The 16,903-nt window shown below is 44.6% G+C and overlaps 1 protein-coding gene and 1 long non-coding RNA gene across 8 annotated transcripts in view; both read left to right on the top strand.

Moving 5' to 3' along the window:
* Positions 1-11,278, top strand: part of LOC108314496 — a 34,274-nt gene extending 22,996 nt beyond the window's left edge. The window contains exons 4-5 of one of the 3 annotated variants that reach the window (XR_005202605.1): positions 6,276-6,342; positions 9,768-11,278. This is a non-coding gene — a long non-coding RNA (uncharacterized LOC108314496). Of the gene's footprint in view, positions 1-6,275; positions 6,343-9,150 lie in introns of all 3 variants that reach the window. The other 2 variants (XR_005202603.1, XR_005202602.1) reach the window with 2 other exon arrangements.
* A 2,636-nt stretch (positions 11,279-13,914) lies between these two features.
* KANK1 (KN motif and ankyrin repeat domains 1) overlaps positions 13,915-16,903 on the top strand; it is a 238,518-nt gene continuing 235,529 nt past the window's right edge. For 2 of the 5 annotated variants that reach the window (XM_037743812.1, XM_017543396.2), the window contains exon 1: positions 13,916-14,002. The gene's annotated coding sequence lies outside the window, so the exon portion shown is untranslated. Of the gene's footprint in view, positions 14,003-16,903 lie in introns of all 5 variants that reach the window. The other 3 variants (XM_037743796.1, XM_017543395.2, XM_017543410.2) reach the window with 2 other exon arrangements.

Raw genomic sequence — 16,903 nt, 5'->3', positions numbered from 1 at the left:
TAGAGTTGCCTCTAGGCTTCTAGACTGGCAGATTAGATAAAAGTGGTTCAGACAGTCTTTCAGCACAATTTTATTTATTTATTTTTTTTTTGAGACAGGGTCTCATTCTGTTGCCTAGACTGGAGTGCAGTGGTACAACCATAGCTCACTGCAGCCTCAAACTCCTGGGTTCAAGGGATCCTCCTGCCTCAGTCTCCCAACCAGCTAGGACCACAGGCATGTGCACCATACCCAGCTAATTTTTAAACTTTTTGTAGAGATGGGATCTTGCCATGTTGTCCAGGCTGGTCTTGAGCTCCTGGGCTCATGTAATCCTCCTGCCTAGGCCTCCCAACTTGCAGGAATTATACATGTAAGCCACCATGCCCATTCCTGGAGTGAGTGCGGTTTTAAATAGCATGATGATAGTGGGCCTCTCTGGGGAGGTGACGTTTGCGGACAGGAGAGAAGGAAGGAGCCATGCTGATCTGAGGCAAGAGAAGGGGAACATCAAGCACAAGTCACCTAAAGCAGGAGTGATATGGTTTGGCTGTGTCCCCACCCAAATCTCATGTTGAATTGTTACTCCTATAATTCCCACATTTAGTGGAAGGAATCCAGTGGGAGGTAATTCAATCATGGGGGTGGATCTTTCCCATGCTGTTCTCATGATAGTGAATAAGTCTCGCAAGATATGATGGTTTTAAAAACGGGAGTTTCCCTGCACAAGCTCTCTCTTTGCCTGGTGTCATTTATGTAAGAAGTGACTTGCTCCTCTTTGCCTTCCACCGTGATTGTGAGGCCTCCCCAGCTACATGGAACTGTAAGTTTATTAAACCTCTTTCTTTTGTAAATTGTCCAGTCTCAGGTATGTCTTTATCAAGAGCGTGAAAATAGACTAATCCAAGGAGCATGCCTGGAGTGTTTCAGGAACAGCCAGGAGGCAATGTAGCTGGAGAGGAGAGAGGGAGGAAAAGAGTAGTGGGAGAAAAAAGAAGAGTCATCATTATCATCATAATTGTGATAAAGAACTCCGAAAACCTAACTGCCAGTTTTGAGTCTTAGTTTATTTACTCTGTGACTGTAGGGACATCCTAAACTACTTAAATAGAATGGTAGTACTTATAAAGCATGGATAGTTAGAGATTTATTTCACAAAATTGACTAGAGAGAATCAGTATAGCTTAGCCATGCTGTTGGTACTTCCATGGATAGCTCTGGTTGCTGATTTACTTACTAGATGTGTATCCTTGGGCAAGTTAAACTTTTCTGTGCTTCAAGTTTCCTTTCTGTAAAATGAGGCAACAAATAAATGCATCTTTTAGAGCTGTTAAAGGTTGCCTGGACAACTGTAAGGCTGTCTGTGAGAGATAGTCTCACATCACATGCTTAACATAGTGATTAGCATATAGAAAGTACTAAGTAAACATCATTATTTATTATTTGAAAAGTATAATTAGGATTAAATATTTTGAAATATGCACTTAAATGTGTATTTGAAATGTATATTTAATAACCAAAACATGCTTTTTAGCGAAAATCTTTTGGTTTTTTTTTTTTTTTTAATTGTACTTTAGATTCTAAGGTACATGTGCAGCTCATGCAAGATTGTTGCACAGGTACATTCATGGCAAGGTGGTTTGTTGCCACCGTCTCCCCATGAAAATATCTATTATTGTTATTAATAGTTGTGGAGCCAGGCGCCATGGCTCACACCTATAATCCCAGCACTTTGGGAGGCCGAGGCAGGCAGATCACCTGAGTTTGGGAGTTCGAGACCAGCCTGACCAACATGGAGAAACCCTGTCTCTACTAAAAATACAAAATTAGCTGGGCATGGGGGAGCATGCCTATAATCCAGCGACTCAGAAGGCTGAGGCAGGAGAATCACTTGAACCTGGGAGGAGGAGATTGTGGTGAGCCGAGATCACGCCATTGCACTCCAGCCTGGGCAAGAAGAGTGAAACTCTGTCTCAAAAAAAAAAAAAAAAAAAAAAAAAAGTTGAGGTGGCCTGGTAGCTGGCCTGTCTGTCTCTGAATATTCACATCCTTGTACAGTCCCCTCCCACATTGTACCAGGGTTGGTTTGTGCCACCATAGAATATGGCAGAAGTAATGGTATATCACTTCTGAGATTCAGCTATAAAAGACATTACAGCTACAATCTTGGTCATTTTTTTTCTCTCTTTCTCCCTATCCCCACTTGCTCTGGAGAAAACCAGCCACATCATGGGACAGTTCATGTAACAAACCTTTTGCCAACAACCATGTGAGTTGCTGAGCCTCCTTAGAAGAGCCAAGAAGCCTTCTTAGAAGTGGATCCACCAGCCCTGGTCAAAGTTTCACATGACACTAGCCCCCAGTGACATTCTGATTGCAAACTTATACCAGAGACTGTGACCCAGAACCATCCAGTGAAGCAGCTCCAGTTTCCTGACCCTCAGAAACTGCATGAACATTTGTTGTCTCGTGCTGCTAGTTTTGGAGTAATTTTTGTTTTTGTTTGTTTGATTTTGAAACGGAGTCTAGCTCTGTCACCTAGGCTGGAGTGCAGTGGAGCGATCTCGGCTTACTGCAGCCTCCACCTCCCAGGCTCAAGCAATTCTCCTGCCTCAGCCTCCCGCGTAGCTACATTCACAGGCACACACCACCATGCCCAGCTAATTTTTATATTTTGGTAGAGACAGGGTTTCACCATGTTGGCCAGGCTGGTCTCAAACTCCTGACCTCAGGTGATCTGCCTGCCTCGGCCTCCCAGAATGCTGGGATTACAGGCATGAGCCACCACACCTAGCCAGTAATTTGTTTATGTAGCAATAAATACTAATATAGTTTCTATATATTTTAAGTTTTAATAAACTTTCAAATATAAAGAATTTATTGGGCCCAAGCCCAATTCTATCATTTTTGATCTCCACTGATCCTTGGTAGTTTACAAGCATTCATTTTTTATATAATTGTTATCAGTGTGTACACTCTAATTCATATCTGATTTTTCCTCTTAGAATTATTTCATGGGGCTGAGTGCAGTGGCTCACACCTGTAATCTCAGCACTTTGGGAGCCCAAAGTGGGTGAATCATGAGGTCAGGAGTTCGAGACGAGCCTGGCCAACATGCTGAAACCATGTCTCTACTAAAAATACAAAAAGTAGCTGTGTGTGGTGGTAGGCACCTGTAATCCCAGCTACTCAGGAGGCTGAAGCAGCAGCATTGCTTAAACCTGGGAGGTGGAGGTTGCAGTGAGCCGAGATCGCGCCACTGGGTGACACAGCAAGACTCCATCTCAGGGGGAAAAAAAGAATTATTTCATGTGTACCAACAAAGTACGAGCTTCTTAGCATTTATACTGGCTGTATAGCATTCTGCCCTGTTACTATGTCATGCTATCTCAAATAGTCCCTTTTGCACCTGGGTTGGTTCCTGTGATGACAGAATATAGCAGAAGTAATGGTATGTCACTTCTGAGATTAGATTTTAAAAGACATTGCAGCTACCATCTTGGGCATTCTAACTTTCTCTCTCTCCCCACTTGCTCTGGGAGAAACCAGCTACCACATCATAGGCAGCGCCATGGGGCAATCCATGTGACAGGCTTCTTGCCAACAACCATGTGAGTTGTTGAGTCTCCTTAGAAGAGCCAAGAAGGCTCCTTAGAAGTGGATCTATTCTGGCTGTATGGCATTCTGCCCCGTTACTATATCACACCACCTCAAACAGTCCCTTTCGTTGGAATTTAAATTACTTCCAGTTTTCCAAAATAATAACCAGCACAATAAAAATAGTGCAAATTAGCTGGGCAGTATGCTGAAAGTTAAATAGACTAGCTCCCTTAGATACATAAAAGACAGCTCTAACACAGAAGGGGCAAGTCCTCCTAAAGTACATAGACCATGAACAAATATTGAACACAAGCATTGGTTAGATAAGTGAACAAATATAAGGCTGACCTAAGACAGTGAGTGCAAAGAAACTAGGTGAACTTACTTGTTTAGATAATAACTTTCTGGAATTCTGTGTTTCCTAGAGAAATACAGGAATGACAGCAGACAATACAACTTTGGAAAAATCCTATAAATAATTGCCTTGGCTCCAAGTATCAAAGCAGAATTTCAGAGAGGGTCCTCCTACACTTAAGTCATTGTCCCCAGACTGTGAGTTTATGCCTCTTTCAGCATTCTCCTCCCTTCCTCTGGCTGTGCTTTGTCAGACTGCAATCGTGGCTGGAAGAAAAAAGTTGACTTAGCCATTCTTTGTTAAAATTCAGGACTATTTTAGAGATACCATGTTTCATTCAAATATAGCCTTCATTAAAAGGCTTTCACGTAACCAGATCCTATGAGCAGAAAGCCATCATGCCTCCAATTCAGCTTCTTCAGATTGGCTGGTTTTGGTGCTCAACTTTTGACTTCACCCACCTTCCTGACAAAGTTTTGATGACCACCGGGTAAGCATGACATCTTTAACATTAAAAAAACAATCATGATTGAAGGGAACTGCACTTCATACATCAAGGAGCACTGAATATGACTAACTCTAAAACTTCATCAGGCCATGAGGTTTTATTGACATCTGTGTATTTGGCTTCTGCTGTGATAATCCTCATTGAATGTGGAGTAGTCACCTTTCCTGCCCCCAGTGCTCTACCTCCCTTGGAAGACTCCCTCCACCCCACCCCAGCCCCATTCAGCTTCGTTCAGAAAACCTTCATTTTTATCTCCCGTTAAAGTTTGTTTGATGAAGAGGCTCTGAGGCTGGAATGACAGCTCAGTTGTTTGAACCCTACTGGGTTAGAGAATGGTGCTGTAAGGTTAAGATCAAAAGGTCACCAGGTCAGGATTTCATTGCTGAGGAAGAAAAGCTTCAGTGACAGCGATTCAGTGTAAAGTTATCATCACTAGCATAATTAAACACACACACACACACACACACACACACACACGCACACACACACCCCACAATGCATACACTGTCCCAGCTGGAACGGATCAGGGTGGCCTTCTGGCTCTGGCCTCTAGCAACCTGGGTTCAAATCCTGCCTCCACCACATGGTACTGTGGCTTCTTGCAGCTGTTTGAACCTCACTGAGCCCACTTCTTCTTTTCAGCAATCTGTAGATAATAATCCTGACTACCTTACAGGAGAAGTACGTTGGCTCAGGGAACACACTTAGTACAGTGTCAAGCATGGAATTAAGTTCTCAATAAGAACCGTCAATTATTAAAATTACATTCTTGGCTTGGCACAGTGGCTCACACCTGTAATCCCAGCACTCTAGGAGGCTAAGATGGGTGAACCACTTGAGGCCAGGAGTTCTAGACCAGCCTGGCCAACAGGATGAAACCCCATCTCTACTAAAAATATAAAAATCAGCTGGGCATGGTGACACACACCTGTAATCCCAGCTACTCAGGAGGCTGAGGTGGAAGAACCGCTTGAACCTGGGAGGCGGAGTTTGCAGTGAGTTGAAATTGTGCCACTGCACTCTAGCCTGGGCAACAGAGCAAGACTCCATCTCAAATAAATTAATGAAATAAAATATTCTTGTTTTAATTATAACAATATTTTATATATTGCTCAAGCCAAAGTCCAATAGCATTACAATTATTTTTAAAATATATACTATCTCCCTTTAAAGGACAGGTAGTTTCTGGGAATTATTCATATTATTGTCCTTCATGAAGCCTAACCCAGCACATTCAGCACAGCAGAACTTCAATAAGTCTTTGGCAAATAAATAAATAAATGTTCTAAATAAAGTGGATCTGTAGGGACAGGTCTGTACACATAATCCCTCTACTTAGGAGCCTAGTAGAATGCCATACACATTTTGAAAGCTCTATAAATATTTTATAATAGTAACAATGACATAATAATTATAATTATGAATGAAGATTACTCTTAGCTCAATTTCCTGAATTAGGATTATGTGTAACAGCCACAAAGAAAATGTATTCATCCAGGGTTCCAGCTCAATGCAAACTGAACCGTAACTTGATTTTTAAAATAAATAAAGCAAATGAATCAATGGGTCCTTTACCTTTCAAACAGTTGTTTCTAGGAAGCAGAAGTGTGGGGCTATCGTATGCAGGTTGTGATAAATTAGGTCTTTTCTTTCAACATTTAGATAATAATTATCTTACATGTCACAGGAACTGGATTATTTTACATTCAATTCCTAAGCTTTATAATGCTTATCGTAAGTGGCAAACCAACTAATGAAATCTGAGTGGTGAGCTATGGGACATAGAAGGGAGCAGGCCACATGGGCCATTCTCTTCTGCTTTCTCTATTTTAGCTTTCTTCAGACAAGGGAGGCTGAAGCACTCTTTTGGAAAAGGAAACCACAGAGCCACCAGCAGCAGGTAAGCCTTCCACATTGTGATTCATAGACTAGAGTTTTATGATATTAATAAATGTTCTTTAGAAAGAAGACTCCTGGCCGGGCATGTTGGCTCTTGCCTTAATCCCAGCACTTTAGGAGACCAAGGTGAGTGGATCACAAGGTCAGGAGTTCAAGACCAGCCTGACCAACATGGTGAAACTCTATCTCTACTAAAAATACAAAAATTAGCTAGGCATGGTGGTGCACACCAGCAATCCCAGCTCTTCAGGAGACTGAGGCAGGAGAATCGCCTGAACTCAGGAGGTGGAGATTGCAGAGTGCGGAGATCACACCACAGCAGTCCAGCCTGGGCATTAGAGCAAGACTCTGTCTCAGAACAAAAAAAAAAAAAAGAAGAAGAAGAAGGAGAAAGATTCCTTAAGAGCAGTATGACCTTGGGCAAAATGAGTTTTGATGAGAAAGAGGGAGAGGAAAAGGTTCTGAACATGGGCAAGCTGTCAGTAGGATAGTCCTCCTTATGACCCAGGTGTAGAGTACAAGGCCACATGTAGTCCTTGGGCATGATAGCAAATAAATAATGTGTGCTTAAAAGTTTGCTGCACGAAATTTGCTGTAAATCTTAACAGTGGCTATATCTAGGTGATGGAGCCATAAGTGCTTGCTGTTTTTCCTTTATCCTTTTAAAAATATTATTTTCAAAGCTTTTTTCTTGTAATGGCAAGTAGTAGTTTTATTGTCTGAGAAACATATTAGCTTACATTATATTATAAAAATACATGACTATCATGTTAAAAACAATTGTGTTTTGGGCTGAGCGAGGTGGCTCATGCCTGTAATCCCAGCACTTTGGAAGGCTGAGGCAGGTGGATCATGAGATCAGGAGGTTGAGACCATTTTGGCCAACATGGTGAAACCCCATCTCTACTAAAAACACAAAAATTAGCTGGGCGTGGTGTCACGTGCCTGTAATCCCAGCTACTGGGGAGGCTGAGACAGGAGAATTGCTTGAATCGGGGAGTCAGAGGTTGCAGTGAGCAGATATCAAGCCATTGCATTCCAGCCTGGCAACAGAGTGAGACTCTGTCTAAAAAAACAAACAAACAAAAACATTTGTGTTTCAAGGGACATTAATCAAAAAAGTGAAAACACAACTCACAGAATGGGGGAAAATATTTAAAATCATATATTAGATAAAGGACTAGTATCACTTACCAGATATGAATAAAGACTTCTTGTAATTCAACAATAAAAAGACACATAACCCAATTTAAAAATAGACAAAAGATGTGAATGGACATTTCTCCAAAGAAAATATACAAATGGCCAATACGAATTTCTTAGCATAATTAGTCTTAGAGAAAAGCAAATTAAAGCCACAGTGAGATACTAATTCATAGCCACTAAGATATCTATAATCAGAAAGAAGATAACAACAACCATTGGCAAAGATTTGGAGAAATTAGGACCCTTATACATTGTTAACAGGAATGTGTAAAAGCATACAGCCACTTTGGAAAACAGTTTGGTAGTTCCTCAAAAAGTTAAATATAGGGTTATCATATGACCAAGAAATTCCATTCCTAGATATATACCCAAGAGAAAGGAAAACACATTTATCCAAAAACATACACTTGAATATTCATAGCATAACTCATTATAGCCCAAAGTGGAACAACCCCAATGTTCATCTAAGGATGAATGGATAAACAAAATGTGGTACATTCATGCAATAGAATACCGTCTAGCAATAAAAAGGAAAGATCTACTGAAGATCAGCTGAAGCTGGCATCCCTGGGCCAATTCCTGCTGCCACGGTTCCACTATTCTCAGTCCTCAGACCTTGAAGATCCTCCACCACTGACACGGCTGTCACCATTTGCCATCCTTGCAGAGCGTGCTCCTGCATTTGATTTATCATGTGCTAAATCATTTGCTTTGTACTTTAAGTAGGGGCCAGGGAAGAGGACTCTGGAAAGGACATGTGGGCCTGAGACACCTTAAAATCAGAAAAAGACCTGAGAAACACATAGGGTAGAAGAATGTAGGGAGCATGTAGGAGATAAAGTCTCACTCTGTCACCCAGGCTGGAGTACAGTGGCACAATCTCGGCTCACTGCAACCTCTGCCTCCCAGGTTCAAGCGATTCTCCTGCCTCAGCCTCCCGAGTAGTTGGGACTACAGGTGTGTGCCACCACACCTGGCTAATTTTTGTATTTTTAGTAGAGATGGGGTTTCACCATGTTGACCAGGCTGGTCTCGAACTCCTGACTTTGTGATCTACCCACCTAGGCCTCCCGAAGTGCTGGGATAAGGCATTTTTTACCTGTACCCTTTTAGGGATTTTTGGCTAAGACTGAGAATTAAATGAACACAGATAGATCAATAGGAGAAATGCATACAAATTTGTTGAATACAAGTTTTATGTTGCACAGGAGACTTTACAAGGAAATGAAGACCCAGAGATGCAATTAGAGCTTAACATGTATATACTGATTTAGACAAAGAGAAGTACATTATGAAAATGTGACAAGGAAAAGGGGCTTGGGCTAGGGTAGTTAATTGGTGAAGAAGTGGCTAGGGGGATAAGGATTAGTTTAACAAGTTTGTTTGTAATATTTCCATAGCCTTTCCCCCTCCTTGATGATGAGAATATTTCCTTCTGTTAGAGGGAGAACATTCTTTGCATGGGAATTTTATCTGCTGCTTTTCAGAAATAGAAGGAAGGGCAGAGTGATCATTTTGCACCTTTTTGCACTTCTTGTTTTTTAAGCGCATTTAACTTAAAATAGTCAATATGCTAGAGTGGCATATTTTTAACTCCTTCAAGCAGCTACAACAAAATGGGGAGAAAAAATAGTGACAACTGTGGCAGCAACCTACATGTGTCAAACATCTCTCATAAGGCAAAACTGACAATAATAAACAACTGACATGTCAGTTATGGAGTTATCCTTTTACTGGAAGAAGTTCCATAGATAACAGGAATTTCAAAAAATCTGTAATGGAAACTGACTTTAATGTAACTGATAACTCCATAAGGCTCTTCACTCTGAACCACTCGTTAACGAGTGCTTCAGTTGATGAACAAATTGGTTTTTACCCTGGACTGCAGATGCCATTAGGTCTCTGCTGGTCCTAGACTTTTTTAAAGGATGAAAATGGGCCCCATATTAATTCATGTTCAACTACAGAAAACAACAAGTGAAACTTTGTTTGCTCCAAATTGGAAACTGAAATACGGAAACAGCAGTGTAGAATTAAACAGATGAAAGTGGTTTATCAGATAACGAAAAGGCAAAGGATATTTAATTATATTAAAAATGGACTTAAAGCCAGGAACAATAGAAAATGTGGAAGAATCTTTCACAGAGGCACAAAGTGAAGTTTTTCCATACTCTGATTTTCTCCCTCTTCCCTTCAATACCCTGGACTTGCACAAACGAGCCCTCTCAACATCTGAAAATTGGAAAGCAACAGTGGAACCTTCAGAAAGCTCTATTATTGGAAATGGAAAGATTACAATATATGACTATACAAAAAGAGAAGTCAAAGCTGCAAACTAAAAGTAGTTTGTACTACAGCAGTTACTGAATGACTCTCTTCCTCCAATGCTATACTGAAAGTGAGACAGCCAAAACTTTCTGATTCATTGAGTCTTCAGACATCTTGTGTAGATAAAAGTTGAGGAAAAAGAAAAACAAAAAACAAACCTGGTTCTTGCAAGCTTGAACAAAATGCTTCAAAATGGATTTGGAGCAATGCCGGCAAATATAAATGAAATTCTAGATCACCATGTCTAAAAAGTTCATCCACCACAAAACAGTTGATTGCAACTTAGGACTTTAAAACTCCTAAAACTTCCATTTTAAATCCATGCCAAGAACTTTCAACTAGGACCAGACAACTCACTGACTGGGTAAAGTGACCTCAATAAGGTGTCTGCCCCCAGGGTCTTCAATACCAGTCTCCGTCTTTTCTTGAAAATGAAAAGAAATAAATCAAGGCACCAATCACAAACTTTACCAAAAAACTACAGTGTTGAATAGACCATTCTATATTTACAAGCTATTTGTTGCCTTCATTTATAGTTAAGTGCTTATCCATTGACCAAAATTAATTCTTTTCATTCACATATCTGAGTGTGAGCAAATCTATTCAAGAAGCCCAGCTAAAATATAGTTCATTGTTCCCAGATACAGGTATGAAAACACACACACACACACACACACACTCCAATTGCTTCATATGATATGGACTGGAATTATGAAAATTACTGCTGAGAGTATTTGAATTTTCTTAATTGTTAATTTTTTTTATAGAGATGAGGTCTCACTTTATTGCCCAAGCTGTTTTCAATCAAACTCCTGGGCTCAAGCTATCCTCCTGCTTTGGCCTCCCCAAATGCTGGGATTACAAGGATGCGAGCCCAGCGGAGAGTCTTTATATAAATGGAAGGGCTTCTATGCTGACATGTTTGACAATCTTTTGCATGTTACATTTCAAAGAAATGTTTCACTTAGTAAACTGTTCTATTCAAAGATTGTTCTTTTGTGATTGTTTTTCAGTATAATTCTGTCATCAATAAATGGTATAATGGGTGGTGGGGGGAGGAAGACAGTACTGAACTTATTATAGCATGGATGAGTCTTGCAACTATTATGTTAAGTGAAAGAAGCTGAACCAATAGTAGCATGTTGTTATTTTCCTAGTTACATGCAATGTCCAGAATTGGCAAATCCGTAAAGACAGAAAGTAAACTGGTGGTTGCCAGCAACTAGGAGTAGGGAGGAATGGGAGCAACTACTAATGGTGCAGGGTTTCTTACTGGGATGACAGTGTTCTGGAATTAGTGGTGATGGTTGCATGACTTTGGAATTATATTCAAAACGAAGGAATTATAAATTTTAAGAGTAAATTGTATGGCATGAGACTTGTATGTCAATAAAATGACTAAGTTAAAAACAAAATTTCAAGTATAAATCCACTAAAAATTCAGAATCTGCCATACTTTTGATTGATGAGTTTTGCTTACTCTTGAGGGCCTATTAATGTTTTTTTGTTTTTGCTTTGAGATGGAGTCTTGCTCTGTTGCCCAGGCTGGAGTGCAATGGTGTGATCTTGGCTCACTGGAACCTCTGCCTCCTGGGTTCAAGCAGTTCTCTTGCCTCAGCCTTCCCTAGTAGCTGGGATTACAGGCACATGCCACCATGTCCGGCTAATTTTTATACTTTTAGTAGAGATGGGATTTCACCATGTTGGCCAGGCTGGTCTTGAACTTCTGACCTTGTGATCCACCTGCTCCCAAAGTGCTGGGATTACAGACATAAGCCACCGTGCCAGGCTGGGCCTATCAATGTTTACTAACTAAATGCAAAGAGGAGATATAAAGGAGAGTTGAAAGCTGGAAATTCTGGGGATGGAGAGCACATTTTCCCCCCTTTTTTAAAGACAGAATCATGCTCTGTTGCCTAGGCTGGAGTGCAGTGGCATGATCTTGGCACACTTGGCTTCGATCTACTTCTGTAACCTCTGCTTCCCGGGTTCAAGCGATTCTCCTGCCTCAGCCTCCCAAGTAGCTGGGATTACAGGTGCATGCCACCACACCCAGCTAATTATTTGTATTTTTAATAGAGATGGGTTTTCACCATGTTGGCCAGGCTGGTGTTGAACTCTTGGCCTCAAGTTATCCGCCCACCTAGGCCTCCCAAAGTGTTGGGATTACAAGCATGAGCTACCACGCCCCGTTGAGAACACTTTTTATTTTTGGGACAGGGTCACACTCTGTTGCCAAGGCTGGAGTGCAGGGGCTTGATCTTGGCTCACTGCAGCCTGGACCTCCGGGGCTCAGGTGATCCTTTCACCTTAGCCTCTGGAGTAGCTGGGACTACAGGCACGCGCCACCACGCCTAGCTAATTTATTGATTGATTAATTGATGGAAACAGGATTTCACCGTATTGCCCAGAACTCCTGGGCTCGAGGGATCCACCTGCCTTGGCCTCCCAAAGTGCGACGATTATAGGTCTGAACCACCGCGCCCGGCCCAAGAGCACTTTTTAAATGCAGGAGTCCCCGTTTCTGATCTCTCATCCCTTATTTCCATGGAAGCAATTCGTTTCATAGAATCGTAGACATTTGGGGCGGGGTGGGGGGGGGATTTTAGAAAATGTCTACTGCATCCAAATGCCCTATTCTACAGACGAAAAAACAAGGCCCAGGAGGAGGAAAGAGTCTGCATACTGTCATCCAGTGAGCTGGCCAAGGGGCTGAGATTCAAAATGAGGTTTCCTGCCTCTACATATCTTCTGGCTGCCCTTTGTCTATTCCCTTAACAGTCAGGAGCCATCAAGTTCAGGAATTTGCAGGTATGCTTCGCTGTGAACTGCGGGGAAGCAGCGTCTTCTCCCCAGAGGCAAGCATGTCGCCTTGTGAAGTTTGATGGCTCTTCACTTGCACACTTAGAAAAAGATTGCGTGTGTGTAACGCCCTGCTGGATGTGTGCGGTGCTAGAGAGCTTGGGGGTGAGGGGAGGACTCTCTCCCTTAAGAAAATCAGTTGACTGGAGAGCTGACATTGTGTTTTAATACCTGGTTTTTATAAAGTCTTTCCTTCTGTTCCCAAGCTCTTCTGTTTATTGAAGCCACCTTCTATTTGAAACACTAAAGTCACAGCGTCTCAATCCCTCCTAATTTCTCTTGGACCCATTCGATTGCTCCAAATCGAGTATTTAGGACTGAACTAGGAAGCCAGTTCAATCCTGAACCCCCGAGGCAGGCATTGGGTCTTCCCATGGAATTCCCAGACACCTGCACCTTTTTGAACACCTATCCTCCCCTTTCCTCTGAGGATTCCGTCCTGCCGCCGAGCCGGGGCGAAGGCACTGAGGTCAAAGGGGGGCCCTTGGAGGCGCGAGGTTTCTGACCGCCCCGGCGATCGTGCGGCTGAGGCACCTGCTGTAAACAGAGCTCTGCACGCTCCAGGCCCCTCTCACCCCGGGTCAGAAAACTTCTCAGCTGCGTGGAGGGAGGGGCGGTACAAAGGCGCTGGGCGGGGACGTTGAGCAGGCCAGCCTCGCGGCCAGGACCCCCCTGCCGGAGATGGGAGGAGCGCACCGTCTCACGGAGGATGGATTTCTTTTCCGCTTGGGGGTGTGTGCGAGAATGAGGGTGGTAAAGACGGGTTGGTAGAAGGGGCGTGCCGGGGTGGAGGAAGGTCTTAGGTTTAGTTCTCGCCGCCGCGAGGCCCGCGGGCCAGGCGAGGCGGCGAAGGTGCACGAAGGTGCCTCGTGGGCCTAGTGGAGTTGAGCGGCGCGCAGGCGCAGTGAGGCCCGCCCGCGGCCGGCTCAGCTGTACAAAGAGCGCGCCGCAGAGAGCCGGGCGTCCTCGGGGCTGAGGGAGCAGCCGGGCTCCGCCGGCCCGCGCCGTCCTCCCGTCCCGCTCCGGAGCGCAGCCGCAGCCACGGCCACAGCTGTCTCCCACCCTGGGCGTGAGGCTTGCGCGTCAGCCGCGGCGTCCTCGCCCATGTAGCGGCCGCAGAGCCCGGCGTCTCCAGTGCAATTCAGGGTTTAATTCTGGCGCTTGCCAGCCGGGCGGACTCCGCCCCCTGCGCCCCGCCCCTCCCCGAGCTCCGGGTCTGCGGCTGAGCGAGCGAACTGCCGGCAGGTTGGGAGGAGCGGCCGAAGGTGAGTGACACGGGGGGGCTGCTCTGCACTGCTTTCCGTGGTGGGGTTGCCCGGGAGCTTCAGGCTCCCACCCTTGCCTCGGCCTGGCCCCCGCCTCGAGCCAACTTGGCGCGCGCCGGGGGCGCACGGCGGCAGTGGCGGTGGCGGAGGGCAGCCCCGCAGGCTCCCGCTCGTCCAGTTGAGCCCGGCGGCCTCGGGGCGGTCCTAGGGAGGGGTCCGAGAGGTGGCGTCTGCCCCGCGGTCGCCGGAGTTTGGCGCGCTCTGCAGCGGCGGAGCTCGGCCGGTCTGGAAGAGGGAGAGGCGCGCTGGGCACAGGGCAGCGAGAAAGTTCGGGCTGGGCCGCCCGGCGGAAAGGTGCGGGCGCCTGCCCACCGCTGGCCGGGCGCTCTGGCCCTTGGATGCCTGTGGGCCCCACCTTAGCTCCGGGTAAAATGGGGAACCCTCTCTGAAGCGACTCTCCGTGAAGTTCGATGCTGTGCTCTGCAGGAGGGAGTGGCGGTCAGGACCCTTTTTTCCTCGGCCTCCGAGGGGCAGGTGGCTTTGGGTCGCCCTCCGCCAACTCCGAGATGTCTCTGGCCGGGGCTGGAGGGCCGGGAGGTGGGGGAGGGGCGTGGGCGCCGCTGTGCTCAGGGCCTCTGGGGGCAACTCAGTCCCGCGCGAACAGCATGGGTTTCGGTGGACCCGCGGTTCCAGGTTGAGGGAAGGTGCAAGGGCCCTTAAGCAGGCTTGTCCCTGAATGTTCCCCTTTCCATGCCGCTTTGGCAAAACGCAGTGGCACTCGCAGCAGCCACTGCCCCTTGACCATTCATCTCCTTCACCTGGGTCCCCATTGGAACTTTCAGAGGCAACTGTTCTTGGTGGCTCTTGCAGGTCAGCACGAGGCGTGCTGCACGAGCGTGACCTAGTGAAGGCCATGGCCGTGTTAGCGTTAACAGCAATTTATGGCGTCCCCCGGCGCTCGCTTTCTGCACATGGCCTCTACGGAGGGTCAGCCCGTCTTATTAAGTAATGGATTCTATTAGACCTTGATACCCAAGACTAATAAGGAAGCTTAATCATCCACTTCTGTAATCGTGCAGTTCCTTTCCTCATCTTCATTGCGCCCACCTCTGGAGCTAAATGGAAATCAGGGTCTGCTTATTTTGAATTCCTGAGTTTATTCAAGCTCATTTTTAGGTGGTGTAACAGCTGTTCATCTTCCAGTTTCTCCTTTCATCCAACTTTCTCTACTAAAATGTTAAGCAGTGCCACGTTTTATTTTTAAAAAATTGAAGTGTAATAAACACAAATTTACTCTTCTAAAGTGTAAAATTCAGTGTTTTTTTAGTATATCCTTGAAGTTATGAAATCACCACTAATTCCGTTTCATTGCACCCAAAAAGAAACCCTATACCAATTAGCAGTCGTTCTTCCAGCTCCCAGCCCTATTCCCTCATTTTGAGGCAGCTACTTAGGAAGTTTTTCTAAGAGAGCGATTGAGTGAGAAAACTGAGAGGTTATTAGCTTTGGTCCTTTTTCTGTTAATAGGTTTGGGGAAAGGTGCTGCTGAAGCAATGGAAGAAAAATTAAGTATTGGCTGTCCTATGGGGAGGTTAAAATGAATAAGGATGGAGGGGAAGCTGCCAGTAGATGAATAATTGCCTCCTTTAGAGATACATAAATTGGGAATACATTTTATCCCCTGAGGGCACAGGGATGCTTTTGGCTTTCTCGGCTCTAGATTTGCCTAGTCCATAAATCACTCGAGGTTCTTCCTCAGCAAAAGTGAGTTCTGGGTGTGTGTGTGTGTGTGTGTACGCTCCACAGGGAATGTTAGAAGGAAAAAAGACTAGGCTTAAAAATTTTTTTTTTTTTTTTTTTGAGACCAAGTCTTGCTCTGTCGCCAAGTTGGAGTACAGTGGCGCAATCTTGGCTCACTGCAAGCTCCGCCTCCCGGGTTCCAGCGATTCTCCTGCCTCAGCCTCCCCAGAAGCTGGGAGTACAGGGGCGAGGTACCACGCCCAGCTAATTTTTGTACTTGGAGTTAAGACGCGGTTTCACCATGTTGGCCAGGATGGTCATCTCCTGACCTCTTGATCCGTCCGCCTTGGCCTTCCAAAGTGCTTGGGATTACAGGCATGAGCCACCATGGCTGGCACTTAAAAATATTTTTAAAAAATATCATTCAAACTGGCTCCAAAGAAAGACACCAAAAAACCATAGGCAAATGGCCACTGGAATTGATACATCCAAGACTAAGTTCATTTCATGAATATTAGCGTCTGCTCACGAATAGTTCTGAGTTAATGTGTTCATACATTAACTTTTTAGCCCACGTGGGAGGAGGAGGATGGAAAAGGATCTAGTTGGGGGCAGTGCAAGGAATTGGGGAGAAGGATGGGAGAATGGCTGAAAGGGACAGTGCTTGTGGGAGCTGAGGACTGTTAAGATAGAGTAACTGTAGGGTGAGCAGATTCAGAAGCAGCAGAGTGGGGGCCTATGAAAAATTGGACAATTCACTCTGGCTTTTTGTTGGATAATTTGTATGTTTTAAAAATCATTTTTAGTAAGCAGAGTTGAAGCTATCCAAATTATGCAACATCCACTACACTTCTCACTCACCCTTCAATAAAAGAAGTCAGCTTGTTTTCAAGTGTTTCAGGAAATTTTGTGCCTGTTGCATGGGCAACTTGGCTTATGCTGCTTTTTTTTTTTAATTTAAAAAATTCATATAGCAAGATTCTGTCTCTACACAAAAAGATAAAAAGTAACCGGGAGGTGGTGGCACATGCACCTGTAGTCCCAGCTACTTGGGAGGCTAAGGCAGGAGGATCGCTTGAGCCCGGGAGTTTGAGGCTGCAGTGAACTATGATCATGCCATACACTCCAGCCTAGAGAACCGAGCAATATACTTTCTCAAAA

The sequence above is a fragment of the Cebus imitator genome, unplaced genomic scaffold (assembly GCF_001604975.1).
Source record: "Cebus imitator isolate Cc_AM_T3 unplaced genomic scaffold, Cebus_imitator-1.0 Scaffold155, whole genome shotgun sequence".
NCBI lineage: Eukaryota > Metazoa > Chordata > Mammalia > Primates > Cebidae > Cebus > Cebus imitator.
This window is presented reverse-complemented; position numbering and strand designations above follow the sequence as displayed.